This window comes from Idiotropiscis lumnitzeri, unplaced genomic scaffold (assembly GCF_059441095.1).
Source record: "Idiotropiscis lumnitzeri isolate Australia: NSW breed Sydney's pygmy pipehorse unplaced genomic scaffold, RoL_Ilum_1.0 HiC_scaffold_280, whole genome shotgun sequence".
NCBI classification, from domain to species: Eukaryota; Metazoa; Chordata; class Actinopteri; order Syngnathiformes; family Syngnathidae; genus Idiotropiscis; species Idiotropiscis lumnitzeri.
This window is the reverse complement of record NW_028283818.1, coordinates 98,746-117,520: the sequence shown is the minus strand read 5'-3', so window position 1 is coordinate 117,520 and position 18,775 is coordinate 98,746. Positions and strand designations below refer to the sequence as shown.

General features: G+C 43.6%; 1 long non-coding RNA gene across 1 annotated transcript; it reads right to left on the bottom strand.

Moving 5' to 3' along the window:
• Positions 1–11,910: 11,910 nt before the first annotated feature.
• On the bottom strand, positions 11,911–15,335 carry LOC148314491 (uncharacterized). The gene is made up of 3 exons (XR_015841725.1): positions 15,232–15,335; positions 15,069–15,154; positions 11,911–12,008 (listed from the first exon to the last, which is right to left on the bottom strand). It is a non-coding gene; the product is annotated as an uncharacterized LOC148314491 (long non-coding RNA).
• Positions 15,336–18,775: the final 3,440 nt, after the last annotated feature.

Sequence of the window (18,775 nt, the reverse complement as noted above, 5' to 3'; positions counted from 1 at the left end):
GCGGTCGCTGCTCGGGCCCCAATAATAATTTCTACACAAAGTCCATTGTGGTGACCCGCCCCCTTTTAAGTAAATTCAAAATGGCCGACTTCCTGTAAAACCTAGCTCATTGCTCCAAGAGACTTTTTTGTAGGTCTTGGTCTTATACATACAGTGAACCCTCGCTACTTCGTGGTTCACCTGTCGCGGGTTCAGTGCTTCGCGGGTCTAAAAAATATTCGGGGGCATTGTAGTTTCGCCAAGCGGCACGACGGGGCGCTGGAGCGGTTAGACGGCCGGCGTGCGCCGAAGAAGAGCGTGGGCGAAGAGGAGAGTGGACGAAGAAGAGCACGTTCCCCCGGACACGATCGGTGGCGACGTTTCGCGCGGTTCGGACCGTACCAGAGCTCCGGCCGGCGTGTGTGGCAGTTAAGCCGTAGAGGAGCACCTTCCCCGGGCACGGGCGGTGCCAAGCGGCCCCTAAGTTTAACCGAATGGAAGCTCCGGAGGAGGAGGGCATGTTCGCGTCACAGTAAGCCGAAGAGGAGCACCTTCCTCGGGCACGGGCGGTTCCAAGCGGCCCCTAAGTTTAACCGAATGGAAGCTCCGGAGGAGGAGGGCATGCTCGCGTCACAGTAAGCCGAAGAGGAGCACCTTCCCCGGGCACGGGCGGTTCCAAGCGGCCCCTAAGTTTAACCGAATGGAAGCTCCGGAGGAGGAGGGCATGCTCGCGTCACAGTAAGCCGAAGAGGAGCACCTTCCCCGGGCACGGCGGTGCCAAGCGGCCCCTAAGTTTAACCGAATGGAAGCTCCGGGGGAGGAGGGCGGGCGTGTGTCACAGTTAAGCCGAATTGGAGCACCTCTTCTGCCCGGGCACGAGCGGAGCGCGAGGCTGTCAGTTATGAATGAATAAATGAATAAATAAATAAAGAATGCTACCTTTCATTTCACAGGGCACACCGGACGGCGTACCAGCAGGTAAAAGTCGGAGTAATTAAATAAATACAAAAAGAATGGCTGGGGAATAAAAAAATAATACGTTTTAATAATAATTTGTTTTTTTTGTTATAACATGAATTTCACTCTCTCTCTCCCCGTATATATATATATATATATATATATATATATATATATATATATATATATATATATATATATATATATATATATTTATTATATATATTGTATATTTTTTTTAAGCATTTTTGAAGGTGCGCCGCTACTTCGCGGATTTTCAGTTTTCGCGGGTGGTCTCGGTCCCCATTAACCGCGATAACCGAGGGTTCACTGTACTCCATAAAATTTACAAAAAGCGAGGTGAAACACTCAACCAGAGCTGCTTTTTTTTAACATTTCTCGAGGGCCATGGCGAGCCATTTCAAAAAAGCTGCACAACTAACGTATAAAATATTGATAAATTTGCTCGGCCTGATGTGTGTGTAAAGTTTTACGAGTTGTCGTTCATATTTAGAACCTCATAATCAGCTTTGTTTTATTGCCGAACAGTGCAATGCCACTCCCACAACTTTTCACGAAAAAGGACGAATTTCCTATTGTGACATCCTCATGGCCGAAACAGTCATCCGAGCATATATGAGGGCGACCTTGTTGAGTTGCACGGAGAAAAACATCCAAGAAAATAACTTGTATTAGCTTTTACCAGTTGGTGGCGCTACTACTACGATGTAAAATAAGTTGGTAGATGTCTTCAGGGCTGAAGTATCCTCAAATGTGTACAACTTCGAGAAGATAGGATCATCTGAGTCATGTTGCCGGAGCTTTTGTTGCCACAGAGTACAATCGGACTTTTCAGCACCTTAATAGCCACGCCTTTTGCCAAAACGTCACAAAATTCGGCAGAGAGTAAGATCATTGTCTTGAGTCTTTTCTGACTAATTTTCAGTCGGATTCGTCAAAAGGGCACCGTGCAGTACGTGAAAATTAAAATAAAAACACATTTTTGATTCCACTTGGCGGCACTGTGTGTATAACAAAATAATAACATTAAGATGTCTTCAGGTCGGGACGTTTTATTTACAGGTGAAGGTTTGGATTTTTAGGAGCATGTGCAGGGGAGTTATTAAGCATTCATTTATTTGTATTAGGTTCATTTTGTCTTCTTATTATTGATATTTCACTGATTCATTAAAAGCAGACAATTATGTTTTAGGTTAATTTTTTACCTGACATGTTTCGGCGAGTCTTTCGCCTTCTTCAGAGTGTCGCATGATGGTGTCTTGAGCTGATGTTCCATGAGGGTGTGACTTACCTGTCAAAAAAATGAAAAAATCAGAGCAGTAAAAGAACAAGCACAACATGAACATTACAAATCAGCAATCACTGACCACTGCAAAAGGGAAAACCACATCATGGACCGGGAGAAGGGCAGGGTCATCCGCACAGAAGAGAACAAACAACAGCGCTGGATCAGAGAGGCCATTGAGATCTGCAAGCGAGGCATAAAAACCATGAACAGAGACAAGGGAGCCTTCATCCTCTCTACCACCTGGACCAGCATCTTGGCGGAGTGAACGGACAGCGGGGGGCGTGACTTGCCTTCATTCTTGTGACAGGTAAGTCACGCCCTCATGGAACATCAGCTGATAAAGACGGGTCACAAGACAGCATCATGTGACACTCTGAAGAAGGCGAAAGACTTTTGTATTGTGACATGCTCAAGGCCTAAACACTCATCCGAGCAAATATAAGGTAGATTTTGTTCACCTGCCCGGAGAAAAACATCAACGAAAATAATTTGTATTTGTTTTAACCAGTTGGTGGCGCTACCACTGCGATCAAAAATAAGTTGGCAGCCGTCTTCAGGGCCTGAATATCCTCAAATGTGAAAGATTTCCAGAAGATGGATCATCTGAATCATTTTGCAGGAACTTTTGTTGCCACGGAGAATAATCAGACTCTGCGGCACCGTAATAGCCACGCCCTTTGAAGGAAAGTCATAAAAATAGGGATAGAGTAAGATCAATGTCTTGAGTCTTTTCTAGCCAATTTTCAATCGGATTCGTTAAAAGGGCACCGTGCAGTACGTCAAAATGTAAAAATTTATATTGATTGGCGCAAGGTGTATAACTGAATATAAACATATAGATGTCTTCAGGTACCGACTCTTTATGTACATGTGAAGTTTTGGATTTTTAGCAGCACGTGCAGGAGAGTTATTAAGCATTTTGTCCATTGCGGCGAAGGAAATCTTAAGTGAAAACTTTGAAGCCCCGCCCCCGTCATATAGTATTTCGGAAACAAAAAATTTTAGCCCCAGTGTTTGTCCCAGGTCTTAAGATGCTCCAGACAGAACTTTAAGGCAATCAGATGAAGCCTTTAGGATCAGGGTGCAAAAGAATGACCCCTGTAAACATGCAAAAAAGGGCAAAAGTCGGACTTTCAAAAATTCATAACTCACTTCCTGTTCATATTAGACGTTAAAAAATATCAAATTTTTCGCCATGCCCGATGAGACTGCCAAGTTTGGTGAGTTTTTGTGCATGTTTCGGGGGTCAAAAATGCGATCGAACAATCGGAAAAATAATAATAATAATAATTTCTACAAAAACAATAGGGACTTCGCAGCGGTCGCTGCTCAGGCCCTAATAATAATAATAATAATAATAATAATAATAAAAGTAATAATATTTTCTACAAAAACAATAGGGACCTCGCCGCGGTCGCTGCTCGGGCCCCAATAATAATTTCTACACAAAGTCCATTGTGGAGACTCGCCCCCTTTTAAGTAAATTCAAAATGGCCGACTTCCTGTAAAACCTAGCTCATTGCTCCAAGAGACTTTTTTGTAGGTCTTGGTCTTATACATACAGTGAACCCTCGCTACTTCGAGGTTCACCTTTCGCGGGTTCAGTGCTTCGCGGGTCTAAAAAATATTCGGGGGCATTGTAGTTTCGCCGAGCGGCACGACGGGGCGCTGGAGCGGTTAGACGGCCGGCGGGCGCCGAAGAAGAGCGTGGGCGAAGAGGAGAGTGGACGAAGAAGAGCACGTTCCCCCTTGCCGAACAGTGCAATGCCACTCCCACAACTTTTCATGAAAAAGGACGAATTTCGTATTGTGACATCCTCATGGCCGAAACAGTCATCCGAGCATATATGAGGGCGACCTTGTTGAGTTGCACGGAGAAAAACATCCAAGAAAATAACTTGTATTAGCTTTTACCAGTTGGTGGCGCTACTACTACGATGTAAAATAAGTTGGTAGATGTCTTCAGGGCTGAAGTATCCTCAAATGTGTACAACTTCGAGAAGATAGGATCATCTGAGTCATGTTGCCGGAGCTTTTGTTGCCACAGAGTACAATCGGACTTTTCAGCACCTTAATAGCCACGCCTTTTGCCAAAACGTCACAAAATTCGGCAGAGAGTAAGATCATTGTCTTGAATCTTTTCTGACTCATTTTCAGTCGGATTCGTCAAAAGGGCACCGTGCAGTACGTGAAAATTAAAATAAAAACAAATTTTTGATTCCACTTGGCGGCACTGTGTGTATAACAAAATAATAACATTAAGATGTCTTCAGGTCGGGACGTTTTATTTACAGGTGAAGGTTTGGATTTTTAGGAGCATGTGCAGGGGAGTTATTAAGCATTCATTTATTTGTATTAGGTTCATTTTGTCTTCTTATTATTGATATTTGACTGATTCATTAAAAGCAGACAATTATGTTTTAGGTTAATTTTTTACCTGACATGTTTCGGCGAGTCTTTTGCCTTCTTCAGAGTGTCGCATGATGGTGTCTTGAGACCCGTCTTTATCAGCTGATGTTCCATGAGGGTGTGACTTACCTGTCAAAAAAATGAAAAATCAGAGCAGTAAAAGAACAAGCACAACATGAACATTACAAATCAGCAATCACTGACCACTGCAAAAGGGAAAACCACATCATGGACCGGGAGAAGGGCAGGGTCATCCGCACCGAAGAGAACAAACAACAGCGCTGGATCAGAGAGGCCATTGAGATCTGCAAGCGAGGCATAAAAACCATGAACAGAGACAAGGGAGCCTTCATCCTCTCTACCACCTGGAGCAGCATTTTGGCGGAGTGAACGGACAGCGGGGGGCGTGACTTGCCTTCATTCTTGTGACAGGTAAGTCACGCCCTCATGGAACATCAGCTGATAAAGACGGGCCACAAGACACCATCATGTGACACTCTGAAGAAGGCGAAAGACTTTCGTATTGTGACATCCTCAAGGCCTAAACACTCATCCGAGCAAATGTAAGGTAGATTTTGTTAACCTGCCCGGAGAAAAAAATCAACGAAAATAATTTGTATTTGTTTTAACCAGTTGGTGGCGCTACCACTGCGATCAAAAATAAGTTGGCAGCCGTCTTCAGGGCCTGAATATCCTCAAATGTGAAAAATTTCGAGAAGATGGATCATCTGAATCATTTTGCAGGAACTTTTGTTGCCACGGAGAATAATCAGACTCTGCGGCACCGTAATAGCCACGCCCTTCGAAGGAAAGTCACAAAAATAGGGATAGAGTAAGATCAATGTCTTGAGTCTTTTCTAGCCAATTTTCAATCAGATTCGTTAAAAGGGCACCGTGCAGTACGTCAAAATGTAAAAAATGATATTGATTGGCGCAAGGTCTATAACTGAATATAAACATATAGATGTCTTCAGGTACAGACTCTTTATGTACATGTGAAGTTTTGGATTTTTAGCAGCATGTGCAGGAGAGTTATTAAGCATTTTGTCCATTGCGGCGAAGGAAATCTTAAGTGAAAACTTTGATGCCCCGCCCCCGTCATATAGTATTTCGGAAACAAAAAATTTTAGCCCCAGTGTTTGTGCCAGGTCTTCAGATGCTACAGACATAATTTTAAGGCAATCAGATGAATCCTTTAGGATCAGGGTGCAAAAGAATGACCCCTGTAAACATGCAAAAAAGGGCAAAAGTCGGACTTTCAAAAATTCATAACTCACTTCCTGTTCATATTAGACGTTAAAATATCAAAATTTTCGCCATGCCCGATGAGACTGCCAAGTTTGGTGAGTTTTTGTGCATGTTTCGGTGGTCAAAAATGCGATCGAACAATCGGAAAAATAATAATAATAATAATTTCTACAAAAACAATAGGGACTTCGCAGCGGTCGCTGCTCAGGCCCTAATAATAATAATAATAATAATAATAAAAGTAATAATATTTTCTACAAAAACAATAGGGACCTCGCCGCGGTCGCTGCTCGGGCCCCAATAATAATTTCTACACAAAGTCCATTGTGGTGACCCGCCCCCTTTTAAGTAAATTCAAAATGGCCGACTTCCTGTAAAACCTAGCTCATTGCTCCAAGAGACTTTTTTGTAGGTCTTGGTCTTATACATACAGTGAACCCTCGCTACTTCGCGGTTCACCTTTCGCGGGTTCAGTGCTTCGCGGGTCTAAAAAATATTCGGGGGCATTGTAGTTTCGCCGAGCGGCACGACGGGGCGCTGGAGCGGTTAGACGGCCGGCGTGCGCCGAAGAAGAGCGTGGGCGAAGAGGAGAGTGGACGAAGAAGAGCACGTTCCCCCGGACACGATCGGTGGCGACGTTTCGCGCGGTTCGGACCGTACCAGAGCTCCGGCCAGCGTGCGTGGCAGTTAAGCCGTAGAGGAGCACCTTCCCCGGGCACGGGCGGTGCCAAGCGGCCCCTAAGTTTAACCGAATGGAAGCTCCGGAGGAGGAGGGCATGCTCGCGTCACAGTAAGCCGAAGAGGAGCACCTTCCCCGGGCACGGGCGGTTCCAAGCGGCCCCTAAGTTTAACCGAATGGAAGCTCCGGAGGAGGAGGGCATGCTCGCGTCACAGTAAGCCGAAGAGGAGCACCTTCCCCGGGCACGGGCGGTGCCAAGCGGCCCCTAAGTTTAACCGAATGGAAGCTCCGGGGGAGGAGGACGGGCGTGTGTCACAGTTAAGCCAAATTGGAGCACCTCTTCTGCCCGGGCACGAGCGGAGCGCGAGGCTGTCAGTTATGAATGAATAAATGAATAAATAAATAAAGAATGCCACCTTTCATTTCACAGGGCACACCGGACGGCGTACCAGCAGGTAAAAGTCGGAGTAATTAAATAAATACAAAAAGAATGGCTGGGGAATAAAAAAAATAATACGTTTTAATAATAATTTGTTTTTTTTGTTATAACATGAATTTCACTCTCTCTCTCCCCGTATATATATATATATATATATATATATATATATATATTTATATATTTATTATATATATTGTATATTTTTTTTAAGCATTTTTGAAGGTGCGCCGCTACTTCGCGGATTTTCAGTTTTCGCGGATGGTCTCGGTCCCCATTAACCGCGATAACTGAGGGTTCACTGTACTCCATAAAATTTACAAAAAGCGAGGTGAAACACTCAACCAGAGCTGCTTTTTTTTAACATTTCTCGAGGGCCATGGCGAGCCATTTCAAAAAAGCTGCACAACTAACGTATAAAATATTGATAAATTTGCTCGGCCTCATGTGTGTGTAAAGTTTTACGAGTTGTCGTTCATATTTGGAACCTCATAATCAGCTTTGTTTTATTGCCGAACAGTGCAATGCCACTCCCACAACTTTTCACGAAAAATCACGAATTTCGTATTGTGACATCCTCATGGCCGAAACAGTCATCCGAGCATATATGAGGGCGACCTTGTTGAGTTGCACGGAGAAAAACATCCAAGAAAATAACTTGTATTAGCTTTTACCAGTTGGTGGCGCTACTACTACGATGTAAAATAAGTTGGTAGATGTCTTCAGGGCTGAAGTATCCTCAAATGTGTACAACTTCGAGAAGATAGGATCATCTGAGTCATGTTGCCGGAGCTTTTGTTGCCACAGAGTACAATCGGACTTTTCAGCACCTTAATAGCCACGCCTTTTGCCAAAACGTCACAAAATTCGGCAGAGAGTAAGATCATTGTCTTGAGTCTTTTCTGACTAATTTTCAGTCGGATTCGTCAAAAGGGCACCGTGCAGTACGTGAAAATTAAAATAAAAACAAATTTTTGATTCCACTTGGCGGCACTGTGTGTATAACAAAATAATAACATTAAGATGTCTTCAGGTCGGGACGTTTTATTTACAGGTGAAGGTTTGGATTTTTAGGAGCATGTGCAGGGGAGTTATTAAGCATTCATTTATTTGTATTAAGTTCATTTTGTCTTCTTATTATTGATATTTGATTGATTCATTAAAAGCAGACAATTATGTTTTAGGTTAATTTTTTACCTGACATGTTTCGGCGAGTCTTTCGCCTTCTTCAGAGTGTCGCATGATGGTGTCTTGAGACCCGTCTTTATCAGCTGATGTTCCATGAGGGTGTGACTTACCTGTCAAAAAAATGAAAAATCAGAGCAGTAAAAGAACAAGCACAACATGAACATTACAAATCAGCAATCACTGACCACTGCAAAAGGGAAAACCACATCATGGACCGGGAGAAGGGCAGGGTCATCCGCACCGAAGAGAACAAACAACAGCGCTGGATCAGAGAGGCCATTGAGATCTGCAAGCGAGGCATAAAAACCATGAACAGAGACAAGGGAGCCTTCATCCTCTCTACCACCTGGAGCAGCATTTTGGCGGAGTGAACGGACAGCGGGGGGCGTGACTTGCCTTTATTCTTGTGACAGGTAAGTCACGCCCTCATGGAACATCAGCTGATAAAGACGGGCCACAAGACACCATCATGTGACACTCTGAAGAAGGCGAAAGACTTTCGTATTGTGACATCCTCAAGGTCTAAACACTCATCCGAGCAAATGTAAGGTAGATTTTGTTAACCTGCCCGGAGAAAAAAATCAACGAAAATAATTTGTATTTGTTTTAACCAGTTGGTGGCGCTACCACTGCGATCAAAAATAAGTTGGCAGCCGTCTTCAGGGCCTGAATATCCTCAAATGTGAAAAATTTCGAGAAGATGGATCATCTGAATCATTTTGCAGGAACTTTTGTTGCCACGGAGAATAATCAGACTCTGCGGCACCGTAATAGCCACGCCCTTTGAAGGAAAGTCATAAAAATAGGGATAGAGTAAGATCAATGTCTTGAGTCTTTTCTAGCCAATTTTCAATCGGATTCGTTAAAAGGGCACCATCCAGTACGTCAAAATGTAAAAAATGATATTGATTGGCGCAAGGTGTATAACTGAATATAAACATATAGATGTCTTCAGGTACAGACTCTTTATGTACATGTGAAGTTTTGGATTTTTAGCAGCATGTGCAGGAGAGTTATTAAGCATTTTGTCCATTGCGGCGAAGGAAATCTTAAGTGAAAACTTTGAAGCCCCGCCCCCGTCATATAGTATTTCGGAAACAAAAAATTTTAGCCCCAGTGTTTGTCCCAGGTCTTCAGATGCTACAGACAGAATTTTAAGGCAATCAGATGAAGCCTTTAGGATCAGGGTGCAAAAGAATGACCCCTGTAAACATGCAAAAAAGGGCAAAAGTCGGACTTTCAAAAATTCATAACTCACTTCCTGTTCATATTAGACGTTAAAATATCAAATTTTTCGCCATGCCCGATGAGACTGCCAAGTTTGGTGAGTTTTTGTGCATGTTTCGGGGGTCAAAAATGCGATCGAACAATCGGAAAAATAATAATAATAATAATTTCTACAAAAACAATAGGGACTTCGCAGCGGTCGCTGCTCAGGCCCTAATAATAATAATAATAATAATAATAAAAGTAATAATGTTTTCTACAAAAACAATAGGGACCTGGCCGCGGTCGCTGCTCGGGCCCCAATAATAATTTCTACACAAAGTCCATTGTGGTGACCCGCCCCCTTTTAAGTAAATTCAAAATGGCCGACTTCCTGTAAAACCTAGCTCATTGCTCCAAGAGACTTTTTTGTAGGTCTTGGTCTTATACATACAGTGAACCCTCGCTACTTCGCGGTTCACCTTTCGCGGGTTCAGTGCTTCGCGGGTCTAAAAAATATTCGGGGGCATTGTAGTTTCGCCGAGCGGCACGACGGGGCGCTGGAGCGGTTAGACGGCCGGCGTGCGCCGAAGAAGAGCGTGGGCGAAGAGGAGAGTGGACGAAGAAGAGCACGTTCCCCCGGACACGATCGGTGGCGACGTTTCGCGCGGTTCGGACCGTACCAGAGCTCCGGCCAGCGTGCGTGGCAGTTAAGCCGTAGAGGAGCACCTTCCCCGGGCACGGGCGGTGCCAAGCGGCCCCTAAGTTTAACCGAATGGAAGCTCCGGAGGAGGAGGGCATGCTCGCGTCACAGTAAGCCGAAGAGGAGCACCTTCCCCGGGCACGGGCGGTTCCAAGCGGCCCCTAAGTTTAACCGAATGGAAGCTCCGGAGGAGGAGGGCATGCTCGCGTCACAGTAAGCCGAAGAGGAGCACCTTCCCCGGGCACGGGCGGTGCCAAGCGGCCCCTAAGTTTAACCGAATGGAAGCTCCGGGGGAGGAGGACGGGCGTGTGTCACAGTTAAGCCAAATTGGAGCACCTCTTCTGCCCGGGCACGAGCGGAGCGCGAGGCTGTCAGTTATGAATGAATAAATGAATAAATAAATAAAGAATGCCACCTTTCATTTCACAGGGCACACCGGACGGCGTACCAGCAGGTAAAAGTCGGAGTAATTAAATAAATACAAAAAGAATGGCTGGGGAATAAAAAAATAATACGTTTTAATAATAATTTGTTTTTTTTGTTATAACATGAATTTCACTCTCTCTCTCCCCGTATATATATATATATATATATATTTATATATTTATTATATATATTGTATATTTTTTTTAAGCATTTTTGAAGGTGCGCCGCTACTTCGCGGATTTTCAGTTTTCGCGGATGGTCTCGGTCCCCATTAACCGCGATAACCGAGGGTTCACTGTACTCCATAAAATTTACAAAAAGCGAGGTGAAACATTCAACCAGAGCTGCTTTTTTTTAACATTTCTCGAGGGCCATGGCGAGCCATTTCAAAAAAGCTGCACAACTAACGTATAAAATATTGATAAATTTGCTCGGCCTGATGTGTGTGTAAAGTTTTACGAGTTTTCGTTCATATTTAGAACCTCATAATCAGCTTTGTTTTATTGCCGAACAGTGCAATGCCACTCCCACAACTTTTCACGAAAAATCACGAATTTCGTATTGTGACATCCTCATGGCCGAAACAGTCATCCGAGCATATATGAGGGCGACCTTGTTGAGTTGCACGGAGAAAAACATCCAAGAAAATAACTTGTATTAGCTTTTACCAGTTGGTGGCGCTACTACTACGATGTAAAATAAGTTGGTAGATGTCTTCAGGGCTGAAGTATCCTCAAATGTGTACAACTTCGAGAAGATAGGATCATCTGAGTCATGTTGCCGGAGCTTTTGTTGCCACAGAGTACAATCGGACTTTTCAGCACCTTAATAGCCACGCCTTTTGCCAAAACGTCACAAAATTCGGCAGAGAGTAAGATCATTGTCTTGAGTCTTTTCTGACTAATTTTCAGTCGGATTTGTCAAAAGGGCACCGTGCAGTACGTGAAAATTAAAATAAAAACAAATTTTTGATTCCACTTGGCGGCACTGTGTGTATAACAAAATAATAACATTAAGATGTCTTCAGGTCGGGACGTTTTATTTACAGGTGAAGGTTTGGATTTTTAGGAGCATGTGCAGGGGAGTTATTAAGCATTCATTTATTTGTATTAGGTTCATTTTGTCTTCTTATTATTGATATTTGACTGATTCATTAAAAGCAGACAATTATGTTTTAGGTTAATTTTTTACCTGACATGTTTCGGCGAGTCTTTCGCCTTCTTCAGAGTGTCGCATGATGGTGTCTTGAGACCCGTCTTTATCAGCTGATGTTCCATGAGGGTGTGACTTACCTGTCAAAAAAATGAAAAATCAGAGCAGTCAAAGAACAAGCACAACATGAACATTACAAATCAGCAATCACTGACCACTGCAAAAGGGAAAACCACATCATGGACCGGGAGAAGGGCAGGGTCATCCGCACCGAAGAGAACAAACAACAGCGCTGGATCAGAGAGGCCATTGAGATCTGCAAGCGAGGCATAAAAACCATGAACAGAGACAAGGGAGCCTTCATCCTCTCTACCACCTGGACCAGCATCTTGGCGGAGTGAACGGACAGCGGGGGGCGTGACTTGCCTTCATTCTTGTGACAGGTAAGTCACGCCCTCATGGAACATCAGCTGATAAAGACGGGTCACAAGACAGCATCATGTGACACTCTGAAGAAGGCGAAAGACTTTTGTATTGTGACATGCTCAAGGCCTAAACACTCATCCGAGCAAATATAAGGTAGATTTTGTTCACCTGCCCGGAGAAAAACATCAACGAAAATAATTTGTATTTGTTTTAACCAGTTGGTGGCGCTACCACTGCGATCAAAAATAAGTTGGCAGCCGTCTTCAGGGCCTGAATATCCTCAAATGTGAAAGATTTCCAGAAGATGGATCATCTGAATCATTTTGCAGGAACTTTTGTTGCCACGGAGAATAATCAGACTCTGCGGCACCGTAATAGCCACGCCCTTTGAAGGAAAGTCATAAAAATAGGGATAGAGTAAGATCAATGTCTTGAGTCTTTTCTAGCCAATTTTCAATCGGATTCGTTAAAAGGGCACCATGCAGTACGTCAAAATGTAAAAAATGATATTGATTGGCGCAAGGTGTATAACTGAATATAAACATATAGATGTCTTCAGGTACAGACTCTTTATGTACATGTGAAGTTTTGGATTTTTAGCAGCATGTGCAGGAGAGTTATTAAGCATTTTTTCCATTGCGGCGAAGGAAATCTTAAGTGAAAACTTTGAAGCCCCGCCCCCGTCATATAGTATTTCGGAAACAAAAAATTTTAGCCCCAGTGTTTGTCCCAGGTCTTCAGATGCTACAGACAGAATTTTAAGGCAATCAGATGAAGCCTTTAGGATCAGGGTGCAAAAGAATGACCCCTGTAAACATGCAAAAAAGGGCAAAAGTCGGACTTTCAAAAATTCATAACTCACTTCCTGTTCATATTAGACGTTAAAATATCAAATTTTTCGCCATGCCCGATGAGACTGCCAAGTTTGGTGAGTTTTTGTGCATGTTTCGGGGGTCAAAAATGCGATCGAACAATCGGAAAAATAATAATAATAATAATTTCTACAAAAACAATAGGGACCTCGCCGCGGTCGCTGCTCGGGCCCCAATAATAATTTCTACACAAAGTCCATTGTGGTGACCCGCCCCCTTTTAAGTAAATTCAAAATGGCCGACTTCCTGTAAAACCTAGCTCATTGCTCCAAGAGACTTTTTTGTAGGTCTTGGTCTTATACATACAGTGAACCCTCGCTACTTCGCGGTTCACCTTTCGCGGGTTCAGTGCTTCGCGGGTCTAAAAAATATTCGGGGGTCATTGTAGTTTCGCCGAGCGGCACGACGGGGCGCTGGAGCGGTTAGACGGCCGGCGTGCGCCGAAGAAGAGCGTGGGCGAAGAGGAGAGTGGACGAAGAAGAGCACGTTCCCCCGGACACGATCGGTGGCGACGTTTCGCGCGGTTCGGACCGTACCAGAGCTCCGGCCGGCGTGCGTGGCAGTTAAGCCGTAGAGGAGCACCTTCCCCGGGCACGGGCGGTTCCAAGCGGCCCCTAAGTTTAACCGAATGGAAGCTCCGGAGGAGGAGGGCATGCTCGCGTCACAGTAAGCCGAAGAGGAGCACCTTCCCCGGGCACGGGCGGTGCCAAGCGGCCCCTAAGTTTAACCGAATGGAAGCTCCGGGGGAGGAGGGCGGGCGTGTGTCACAGTTAAGCCAAATTGGAGCACCTCTTCTACCCGGGCACGAGCGGAGCGCGAGGCTGTCAGTTATGAATGAATAAATGAATAAATAAATAAAGAATGCCACCTTTCATTTCACAGGGCACACCGGACGGCGTACCAGCAGGTAAAAGTCGGAGTAATTAAATAAATACTAAAAGAATGGCTGGGGAATAAAAAAATAATACGTTTTAATAATAATTTGGTTTTTTTGTTATAACATGAATTTCACTCTCTCTCTCCCCGTATATATATATATATATATATATATATATATATATATATATATATATATATATTGTATATTTTTTTTAAGCATTTTTGAAGGTGCGCCGCTACTTCGCGGATTTTCAGTTTTCGCGGGTGGTCTCGGTCCCCATTAACCGCGATAACCGAGGGTTCACTGTACTCCATAAAATTTACAAAAAGCGAGGTGAAACACTCAACCAGAGCTGCTTTTTTTAACATTTCTCGAGGGCCATGGCGAGCCATTTCAAAAAAGCTGCACAACTAACGTATAAAATATTGATAAATTTGCTCGGCCTGATGTGTGTGTAAAGTTTTACGAGTTGTCGTTCATATTTAGAACCTCATAATCAGCTTTGTTTTATTGCCGAACAGTGCAATGCCACTCCCACAACTTTTCACGAAAAAGGACGAATTTCGTATTGTGACATCCTCATGGCCGAAACAGTCATCCGAGCATATATGAGGGCGACCTTGTTGAGTTGCACGGAGAAAAACATCCAAGAAAATAACTTGTATTAGCTTTTACCAGTTGGTGGCGCTACTACTACGATGTAAAATAAGTTGGTAGATGTCTTCAGGGCTGAAGTATCCTCAAATGTGTACAACTTCGAGAAGATAGGATCATCTGAGTCATGTTGCCGGAGCTTTTGTTGCCACAGAGTACAATCGGACTTTTCAGCACCTTAATAGCCACGCCTTTTGCCAAAACGTCACAAAATTCGGCAGAGAGTAAGATCATTGTCTTGAGTCTTTTCTGACTAATTTTCAGTCGGATTCGTCAAAAGGGCACCGTGCAGTACGTGAAAATTAAAATAAAAACAAATTTTTGATTCCACTTGGCGGCACTGTGTGTATAACAAAATAATAACATTACGATGTCTTCAGGTCGGGACGTTTTATTTACAGGTGAAGGTTTGGATTTTTAGGAGCATGTGCAGGGGAGTTATTAAGCATTCATTTATTTGTATTAGGTTCATTTTGTCTTCTTATTATTGATATTTGACTGATTCATTAAAAGCAGACAATTATGTTTTAGGTTAATTTTTTACCTGACATGTTTCGGCGAGTCTTTCGCCTTCTTCAGAGTGTCGCATGATGGTGTCTTGAGCTGATGTTTCATGAGGGTGTGACTTACCTGTCAAAAAAATGAAAAAAATCAGAGCAGTAAAAGAACAAGCACAACATGAACATTACAAATCAGCAATCACTGACCACTGCAAAAGGGAAAACCACATCATGGACCGGGAGAAGGGCAGGGTCATCCGCACAGAAGAGAACAAACAACAGCGCTGGATCAGAGAGGCCATTGAGATCTGCAAGCGAGGCATAAAAACCATGAACAGAGACAAGGGAGCCTTCATCCTCTCTACCACCTGGACCAGCATCTTGGCGGAGTGAACGGACAGCGGGGGGCGTGACTTGCCTTCATTCTTGTGACAGGTAAGTCACGCCCTCATGGAACATCAGCTGATAAAGACGGGTCACAAGACAGCATCATGTGACACTCTGAAGAAGGCGAAAGACTTTTGTATTGTGACATGCTCAAGGCCTAAACACTCATCCGAGCAAATATAAGGTAGATTTTGTTCACCTGCCCGGAGAAAAACATCAACGAAAATAATTTGTATTTGTTTTAACCAGTTGGTGGCGCTACCACTGCGATCAAAAATAAGTTGGCAGCCGTCTTCAGGGCCTGAATATCCTCAAATGTGAAAGATTTCCAGAAGATGGATCATCTGAATCATTTTGCAGGAACTTTTGTTGCCACGGAGAATAATCAGACTCTGCGGCACCGTAATAGCCACGCCCTTTGAAGGAAAGTCATAAAAATAGGGATAGAGTAAGATCAATGTCTTGAGTCTTTTCTAGCCAATTTTCAATCGGATTCGTTAAAAGGGCACCATGCAGTACGTCAAAATGTAAAAAATGATATTGATTGGCGCAAGGTGTATAACTGAATATAAACATATAGATGTCTTCAGGTACAGACTCTTTATGTACATGTGAAGTTTTGGATTTTTAGCAGCATGTGCAGGAGAGTTATTAAGCATTTTGTCCATTGCGGCGAAGGAAATCTTAAGTGAAAACTTTGAAGCCCCGCCCCCGTCATATAGTATTTCGGAAACAAAAAATTTTAGCCCCAGTGTTTGTCCCAGGTCTTCAGATGCTACAGACAGAATTTTAAGGCAATCAGATGAAGCCTTTAGGATCAGGGTGCAAAAGAATGACCCCTGTAAACATGCAAAAAAGGGCAAAAGTCGGACTTTCAAAAATTCATAACTCACTTCCTGTTCATATTAGACGTTAAAATATCAAATTTTTCGCCATGCCCGATGAGACTGCCAAGTTTGGTGAGTTTTTGTGCATGTTTCGGGGGTCAAAAATGCGATCGAACAATCGGAAAAATAATAATAATAATAATTTCTACAAAAACAATAGGGACTTCGCAGCGGTCGCTGCTCAGGCCCTAATAATAATAATAATAATAATAATAAAAGTAATAATGTTTTCTACAAAAACAATAGGGACCTGGCCGCGGTCGCTGCTCGGGCCCCAATAATAATTTCTACACAAAGTCCATTGTGGTGACCCGCCCCCTTTTAAGTAAATTCAAAATGGCCGACTTCCTGTAAAACCTAGCTCATTGCTCCAAGAGACTTTTTTGTAGGTCTTGGTCTTATACATACAGTGAACCCTCGCTACTTCGCGGTTCACCTTTCGCGGGTTCAGTGCTTCGCGGGTCTAAAAAATATTCGGGGGCATTGTAGTTTCGCCGAGCGGCACGACGGGGCGCTGGAGCGGTTAGACGGCCGGCGTGCGCCGAAGAAGAGCGTGGGCGAAGAGGAGAGTGGACGAAGAAGAGCACGTTCCCCCGGACACGATCGGTGGCGACGTTTCGCGCGGTTCGGACCGTACCAGAGCTCCGGCCGGCGTGCGTGGCAGTTAAGCCGTAGAGGAGCACCTTCCCCGGGCACGGGCGGTTCCAAGCGGCCCCTAAGTTTAACCGAATGGAAGCTCCGGAGGAGGAGGGCATGCTCGCGTCACAGTAAGCCGAAGAGGAGCACCTTCCCCGGGCACGGGCGGTGCCAAGCGGCCCCTAAGTTTAACCGAATGGAAGCTCCGGGGGCGGAGGGCGGGCGTGTGTCACAGTTAAGCCAAATTGGAGCACCTCTTCTGCCCGGGTACGAGCGGAGCGCGAGGCTGTCAGTTATGAATGAATAAATGAATAAATAAATAAAGAATGCCACCTTTCATTTCACAGGGCACACCGGACGGCGTACCAGCAGGTAAAAGTCGGAGTAATTAAATAAATACTAAAAGAATGGCTGGGGAATAAAAAAATAATACGTTTTAATAATAATTTGGTTTTTTTGTTATAACATGAATTTCACTCTCTCTCTCCCCGTATATATATATATATATATATATATATATATATATATATATATATATATTTATTATATATATTGTTTATTTTTTTTAAGCATTTTTGAAGGTGCGCCGCTACTTCGCGGATTTTCAGTTTTCGCGGGTGGTCTCGGTCCCCATTAACCGCGATAACCGAGGGTTCACTGTACTCCATAAAATTTACAAAAAGCGAGGTGAAACACTCAACCAGAGCTGCTTTTTTTAACATTTCTCGAGGGCCATGGCGAGCCATTTCAAAAAAGCTGCACAACTAACGTATAAAATATTGATAAATTTGCTCGGCCTGATGTGTGTGTAAAGTTTTACGAGTTGTCGTTCATATTTAGAACCTCATAATCAGCTTTGTTTTATTGCCGAACAGTGCAATGCCACTCCCACAACTTTTCATGAAAAAGGACGAATTTCATATTGTGACATCCTCATGGCCGAAACAGTCATCCGAGCATATATGAGGGCGACCTTGTTGAGTTGCACGGAGAAAAACATCCAAGAAAATAACTTGTATTAGCTTTTACCAGTTGGTGGCGCTACTACTACGATGTAAAATAAGTTGGTAGATGTCTTCAGGGCTGAAGTATCCTCAAATGTGTACAACTTCGAGAAGATAGGATCATCTGAGTCATGTTGCCGGAGCTTTTGTTGCCACAGAGTACAATCGGACTTTTCAGCACCTTAATAGCCACGCCTTTTGCCAAAACGTCACAAAATTCGGCAGAGAGTAAGATCATTGTCTTGAATCTTTTCTGACTCATTTTCAGTCGGATTCGTCAAAAGGGCACCGTGCAGTACGTGAAAATTAAAATAAAAACAAATTTTTGATTCCACTTGGCGGCACTGTGTGTATAACAAAATAATAACATTAAGATGTCTTCAGGTCGGGACGTTTTATTTACAGGTGAAGGTTTGGATTTTTAGGAGCATGTGCAGGGGAGTTATTAAGCATTCATTTATTTGTATTAGGTTCATTTTGTCTTCTTATTATTGATATTTGACTGATTCATTAAAAGCAGACAATTATGTTTTAGGTTAATTTTTTACCTGACATGTTTCGGCGAGTCTTTTGCCTTCTTCAGAGTGTCGCATGATGGTGTCTTGAGCTGATGTTCCATGAGGGTGTGACTTACCTGTCAAAAAAATGAAAAAATCAGAGCAGTAAAAGAACAAGCACAACATGAACATTACAAATCAGCAATCACTGACCACTGCAAAAGGGAAAACCACATCATGGACCGGGAGAAGGGCAGGGTCATCCGCACAGAAGAGAACAAACAACAGCGCTGGATCAGAGAGGCCATTGAGATCTGCAAGCGAGGCATAAAAACCATGA